The sequence below is a fragment of the Prionailurus viverrinus genome, chromosome B3, assembly GCF_022837055.1.
Source record: "Prionailurus viverrinus isolate Anna chromosome B3, UM_Priviv_1.0, whole genome shotgun sequence".
Taxonomy (NCBI): Eukaryota; Metazoa; Chordata; class Mammalia; order Carnivora; family Felidae; genus Prionailurus; species Prionailurus viverrinus.
Window position 1 is genome coordinate 7,202,682 of NC_062566.1, and position 7,304 is coordinate 7,209,985.

The following is a 7,304-nucleotide window of genomic DNA, read 5'->3' on the forward strand; positions in this document are numbered from 1 at the left end:
TTTCTGCTCCTGGAGTTTCCACGGGTGCACAAGCTAGTGGCTTACGTGGATCTCTGCTTCGTCTCTCTTCTTTTTCACTTTAGGCTGCACATTGGCTCTCATGGTGTGGAGGTTTCTAAGAAGATGGCCTTAAGGCCAAGAGCTTCAAGCCAACTGTGTTAGTCTAATTCATTTTAGTGGTGTGTTCCTTACAATAAAATGTGGAATATCTTTGGAAGGACGCTAAAATCTGGGATGTCTTTAGAAGGAGTTAGGAAAATAGTTACATAAACTGCTTTCCCAGAGGGGTACTGGGTAAATGGGAACAGAGATGGGGAGTTTTCATTGTGTACCCTTTTGTACTCTTTGAATTTTGAACCAGGTGTTAACTGTTAAAAAAACTTAGGGGCACCTGGGTGGCTCAGTCGGTTGAGCATCCGACTTCAGCTCAGGTCATGATCTCACTGCTTGGTGGGTGAGTTCGAACTCCGCATCTGGCTTGCTGCTGTCAAGGCAGAGCCTGTTTTGGATCCTCTGTCTCCCTCTCTCTCTCTCTCTCTCTCTCTCTCTCTCTCTGCCCCTCCCCCATGCATGTTCTCTTGCTCTCTCTCTGTCTCTCTCAGTCTCTCTCTCTCAAAATTGAATAAACATTAAAAAACCTAAAAATTAAAAAAAATCAAAGACTAGAACATGTGTGCCAGGAAAAAAAAAAAGGAATAAAATAAGAACAAACGTTTTAAGATTAAAATCTTCACAGGATGCTCCATCAAAAATAAGCAAACAGGCAAACTCTTCTGCCATTTAAAGAAGTGGCCTTGTTAAGGTATAGCTGACACATGGTAGCTTGCACATGTTGAACGTGTACAATTTGGGAAGTTTCGACATGCATTTCCTTCTGTGAAACAATCAGCATAATAAAGATAATGAACCTATTCACTACCTTTGGAAGTTTTCTCATATCCTTTGAAATCCCTGCCTCCTACCTTTCCCCACCTTCTCTCCCATCCCCAGGCCACCAAAGCACTGATCTGCTTGCTACTGGTTTGAATTTTCTCAATGTTTATATAAATGGAATTATATGGTATGTACTTTTGTGTCAGCCTTCTTTTACTCAACCAAAGTTATTATTATTTTAGAGATTTTATTTTTAAGTAATCTCTGCACTCGATGTGGAGGTTGAACCCACAATCCCAAGATCAAGAGTCGCGCGCTCTACCCACTGAGGCAGTCAGGCGCCCAGTCAAACTAACTTAGGTTTGAGATTCATTCATGTTGCATGTATCAGTAGTTCATTCATTAAAAGTCATTGAGTAGTATTTCATTTCACAGATACACCATTTGAGCAAATAAGAGTAGGGGTCATATGCTAAGTATGTTTAACTGTAAAAGAAACCTTTTTTGAAGTGCTGGTACCATTTTGCATTTTCGCCAACAAAATGGGAAGGAGAGTTCCACTTGCCCCACATCCTCACCCCCTGACAGGACTTCTCAACTTTCTACTACGTGCATAGTAGTATCTCATTTTTAAAAAAATTTTTAAATTAATTATTGTGGTTTTTTTTTTTTTTTTTTTTTTTTTTTGAGAGAGAGAGAGAGTGAGCAGGGGAAGGGGCAGACAGAGAAGGAGACACAGAATCTGAAGCAGGCTCCAGGCTCTGAGCTGTCAGCACAGAGCCCAATGTGGGGCTCGAACCCACGAACAGTGAGATCATGGCCTGAGCCAAAGTTGGACGCTTAACTGACTGAGCCACCCAGGCGTCCCATCTCATTTTGGTTTTAATTAGGATTTCCTTAATAACTAAGGATACTGAAGATCTTTTCATGTGTTGTTTTTAAATGTTTATTTTTGAGAGAGAGAGACAGAGAGAGAAAGAGAGAGAGGAAGACAGTGGGGGAGGGGCAGAGACAGAGGGGGACAGAGGATCTGAATTTTCATGAACTGGGAGATCATGACTTGCGCTGAAGTCGGACACTCAGGTGACTGAGCCACCCAGGGGCCCCAGATCTTTTCAATTGCTTATTAAACCATCTGTATATCCTCCTTGGTGAATGGTCTCTTCAAATATTTTGCCCAGGGGTGCCTGGGTGGCTCAGTTGGTCAAGTGTTGGACTTTGACTCAGGTCATGATCTCACAGTTCATAGGTTTGAGCCCCACCTCAGGCTCTGTGCTGACAGTTTGGAGCCTGGTGCCTGCTTCAGATTCTGTGTCTCCCTCTCTCTCTCTGCCACTTACCTGCTTACACTGTCTCTCTCTCTCTCTCTCAAAAATGAATAAATATAAAAAAAACATATTTTGCCATTTACAAATATTTGTTTGTGATTACTGAATATTGAGAGTTCTTTATTCTGAATAAAAGACTTATTGCATATATATTGACAAATATTTTGTCCCCATCTGTTGCATGTCTTTTCATTTTCTTAGTATTTTGAAAGAAATTCAAGACTTTTTAATGTTTACGAAGTCAGGCTGGTGTGGTAGCCAGCCTTCAAGATGGCCCCAGTGATACTCCCCCAGTCTGGTATTCCTGCTCTCCTCTGGTCTCCCTCATACAGAACATGGCTGATCTGTGTAATCAGGATGTGTGGCATCTGAGGCTAGATCATAACAGACATTACAAGTGCTGCCTTCTACCTCTGCTCTCTCTTGAATGACTCACTCTGAGGGAAGCTAGCTACCCTATTGTGAAGACACTCAGATAGCCCTATGTGAGATCCATCTGGCAAGGAACTGAGGCCTCCTGCAAACAGCTTTGTGAGTGAACCATCTTGGAAGAGGATCCACCAGCCCCAGTCAAGCCTTCAGCTGACATCGTGACTACAACCTCATGGGAGACCTGGAGACAGAATCACAAAGCTAGCCTGCTCTGATTACTGACCTACAGAAACCATGTGAGATAATACATGTACATTTTTGTTTCAGCCACAAAGTTTTGTGGTGATTTTTTAACATACTATAGATAACAGTGGGGTTTCTATCTTTTGTAATAGAAAAACTGATGATTAATACCCGTTTTGTGTTTTTTTGTTTTTATTTTTTTTTTCAACGTTTATTTATTTTTGGGACAGAGAGAGACAGAGCATGAACGGGGGAAGGGCAGAGAGAGAGGGAGACACAGAATCGGAAACAGGCTCCAGGCTCTGAGCCATCAGCCCAGAGCCCGACGCGGGGCTCGAACTCACGGACCGCGAGATCATGACCTGGCTGAAGTCGGACGCTTAACTGACTGCGCCACCCAGGCACCCCCCGTTTTGTGTTTTTTAATGATGAGTCTCTGGGGATGGGATGATACCTTGGGATGATCTTTCACTTGGTGATAACTACCATGAAAACTTCCTACAAATAGGCTGAGTCCTTTATTTCTTATGATGTTCTCTCCTCCTTGGTCCCCAACCCATTCCTGTGACTTCTCTCCTTAACAGTCTATAGCCAACTGATTTGGGCAAATGTGATGGTGGCAGAAGACGTTGGACAGAAAGTCAGCTTGGGCAAAATCAGGGGTTTTGACACTTGCAATAATTCCTAGCTCACCCATCTCACAAGGCTAGCCTTCCTCAAACACTATCGATTTCAGTATAAAACAAGTTTCTTCTTGCCTTAGGTCTTTTTCAGTGGCTTTTCTCTCCTGGTTGGATCATTATTTTAAAAATTATCACTAACATAATTGAATTATAACAAAATTATCATATGAGGGTTTAAGAAACACAACAGGCGAACACAGGGGAAGGGAAGGAAAAATAAGCTACAAGCAGAGAGGGAGGCAAACCATGACAGAGTTAAATACAGAGAACAAACTGAGAGTTGCTGGAGGGGAGGTGGGTAGGGGGATGGGCTAAATGGGCGACTGGCATTAAGGAGGGCTTGTTGGGATGAGCCCTGGGTGTTGTATATAAGTGATGAATCACTAAATTCTACTCCTGAAACCTACATACTACACTCTATGTTAACTAACTTGAATTTAAATAAATAAATAAAATTACCATCTGAAATGTTCTTACATACTGAAGAGTAAATAAAGAGTATATTACCTACAGGTAAATAACAATACCCAAAGGCACACCCTGTCCCCACAGCCCAGGTTAAGAAATAAACTGTTAACAGTACACTTGCAGCCTCCTGGGTTCCCCTTCGTGACTGTGCCCCTCCCCCACCAGAGGTTACCCATTCCCCTGAGTTTTGAGTTAGGGTCAGTTGTTCTCTTGCTTTTATTTATAGTTGAAAAAAAAATCAGCCACACAGGTCTCCCTGAATAGTTATGATTTAGTTTTGAGAAGCCGAGTAGCAAGCACACACCTTGCTGTAATAATAACGCCAGTGTCAGACGAAGGCGCCTCCAAGACAAAGGGAATGATCCCTAGGTTAGAGTCTGAATTCAGCTTCTCTGGGAATTTACCAGAACTTCTCCTAGGCAATGTCATGAGTGAATCCTGGGGAAAACCGAGTGCAGCACAGTTAGGGCACGGGTAGGGCAATAGTAGGAAGCGGGTGTTAGATGTGTGGCTGTTATGTGGTCGGGGGAGTGTGCCACTCTTGTTTTTATCTGCTTCTAAGCTCGCCATAGCCTAGAAGTATGTCAAAGGAGATCGCTTCTGTGGGGGAAGACATGAGTCCTCCGGTGATCTAGGTGGCAAGGCTTATGAGGGGGAGAAACACTTTTCTCGATACATGGTCCAAGATAGGTCGAGAAACAGTAGAATCTGGGTCAGGTGCACGTGTGGATTTAGTCCTCAGGTGAAAAGGAGGGAACGATGGGTGGGAGCCCGTGGATGAAGCCATCCTCAACATGTCTGTCTCTTGGGTTATACTGTTCCAGCTCTGACTGGTGGCCATCTGGAGCACAGTTGACATCCTGGAATCTCTCTGTACCATCCACCTGGGGACTGTTTGCTTGCTTTCTGCAATGGATCTCCTCTGTCCTTGATCCTATTGCTTCCTCTTTCTTGGTTTAGTGCCCTGTGGACTCCATTCTCTAGCAGCTCCTTGAAAAAGCATGCCTGGCAGGTAAAATTTTTTGAGATTTTACATGAAAATCACCTTAATTCTATTTTTATAGTTACTAAATGATTTGGATAGGTAAAGAATTTTAAGTTGAAAATCATTTCCCCTTAGCATTCTTTTAATGTTTGTTTATTTTTGAGAGAGAGAGAGAGAGAGAGAGAGAGAGAGAGAGAGACAGCGTGCGCATGAACGGAGGAGGGGCAGAGAGAGAGGGAGACACAGAATCTGAAGCAGGCTCCAGGCTCTGAGCTGTCAGCACAGACACCAACACGCAGGGTTCAAACTCACAACCGGGAGATCATGACCTGAGCCAAAGTTGGATGCTTAACTGACTGAGCCACACAGTCAGGTACCCTCCCTTAGCAGTTACTTTGAAGATGTTACTTGAATATCTTCTTGATTCCAGTGATGCTACTGAGAACTCCAGGGGCACCTGGGTGGCTCAGTCCGTTAAGTGTCTGACTTTGGCTCAGGTCATGACCTCACAGTTCCCAAGTTCGAGCCCCACATCCAGCTTGCTGCTGTCAGCACAGAGCCTACTTCAGATCCCCCACCTCCCAAAAATAAATAAAACATTAAAAAAAAAAAAAAAGAACTCCAAAACCGTTAGATTTCTGGTCCTTTGTATGTGACTTTTTTTTTTCTCTTGAAGCTGGTAGAATCTTTTCTTCATCCCCTGTATTTTACAATTTCACAATGATGGGCCTTGGTGTGTGTTTGCGTTCATCTGTTGGTCTTTTTCTTGATAAACATTTTCTATCTGGAACTTGTATCCTTCACTTGTAGGAAATTTTCTTGAATTATTTAATTGATGATACTTTGGGTTCATTATCTTTTTTCTTTTTCTTTTTCTGGAGTTTCTATTATTCAGATGTTGAACCTACATGACTTGGCCTCTAATTTCCTCTCCTATTGTCCATCTCTACCTTTTTGTTTTATTTTCTGTGAATTTTCTCCAGTCTTATCATTCTTCCTATTGAGTTTTCTGTTTCTGACATACCATTTTTTATTTCTGAGAATTCTTTTTGTTTCTTTGATTTTTTTTTTTTTTTTGAGAGAGAGAGAGATGGTGGGGAGGGGCAGAGGGAGAGGAGGAGAGAAAATCTCAAGCAGACTTGATGCCCAGTGCAGAACCCGGCATGGGGCTTCATCTTGTGACTGAGTGATTATGGCCTGAGCTGAAATCAAGAGTCGGACACTTAACTGACCGAGCCACCTGGCCACCTGTGAATAATTTCTTTATATGGCATCCTTTCCTATTTTCATGAATGCAATATTATTTTTTTTCCTTTTGAAAATACTAATGATAATTTTCTAAATTTATTTTTTGATGTCTTTTCCCTGCATGGTCTGTTTTTCCTTCAAGTTACTTTTTTTTTTTTCCTGCTGGTTTTGGTCCTTATCCTTCACTGAGAAGCTTTCTCTAGCTGTTTGTCATTAGCCGTGTGCTCATGAATAAGAGTATAGTCTAAAGGCTCAAGACTTACGTGGAGGTAGTGCCTTTGGTAAGCGATCCAAAGAAACAGGAATAAGGGATAGGGGGAGTGAAAAAAGACAGAAATTTATCCAGCTGGCCATTGATGTAGTGACTGGTGCTCCATTCCACAGGATGTTCTGGGTCTTAAGGAGAGTGTCTCAGAACTGTCCACCCAGGGGCTGAAAGAGGGAAAGAAGCATTTATTCTCGAAGGTAGCTCCACAGACCTTATCATCCCTGAATTTCTGGGCTGCACATGCCTGAATGCTGATGCCGAGTGCTTTTGCACACCCACATGGGTATCAGAGAAGCTTTGGGATGGAAAGCAAGATTCAGGGCTGAGGTGAAACTCTGTTTGCTATATTAGCTAAGGTTCTCCAGAAAAACATAAACAACAGTAGATAGATATAGATACAAGGCATTGGCTCGTGTGATTATGCTGAGAAGTCCCATGATCTCCCATGATTCTGCAAACTGGAGACGCTGAGAGCCAACGGTATAGTTCTAGTCCCCGTGCCTGGGACCCAAGACAGCCAATGGCATAAGTTCTCATCTCAGTGCAGGAGACCAATGCCTCATCTCAAAAATAATAAGGCAGAGAGAGAGCAAGAGAGTGCAACTTTTCTCTTCCTTCACCTTTTTGTTCTATTTAAGCTCTCAACAGTTTGGGCGAGGCCCACCCATATAGGGGAGGGCAATCTGCTTTACTCAGTCTACCAATTCAAGTGCTAATCTAATCAGAGATACCCTCACAGACTCACCTACAAATAATGATTACTATCTGGGCATTTTGTGGCCTGGTCAGGTTGACACATAATATTAACCATCACACTTGCTCTGGGAAGATGCAAG

The 7,304-nt window shown here is 42.8% G+C and overlaps 1 long non-coding RNA gene across 1 annotated transcript in view; it reads left to right on the forward strand.

Moving 5' to 3' along the window:
* LOC125168692 (uncharacterized) overlaps positions 1–2,975 on the forward strand; it is a 40,028-nt gene extending 37,053 nt beyond the window's left edge. Inside the window, exon 4 of the long non-coding RNA XR_007153255.1 lies at positions 2,403–2,975. This is a non-coding gene — a long non-coding RNA (uncharacterized LOC125168692). The remainder of the gene's footprint in view (positions 1–2,402) is intronic.
* The last annotated feature ends 4,329 nt before the right edge of the window (positions 2,976–7,304 follow it).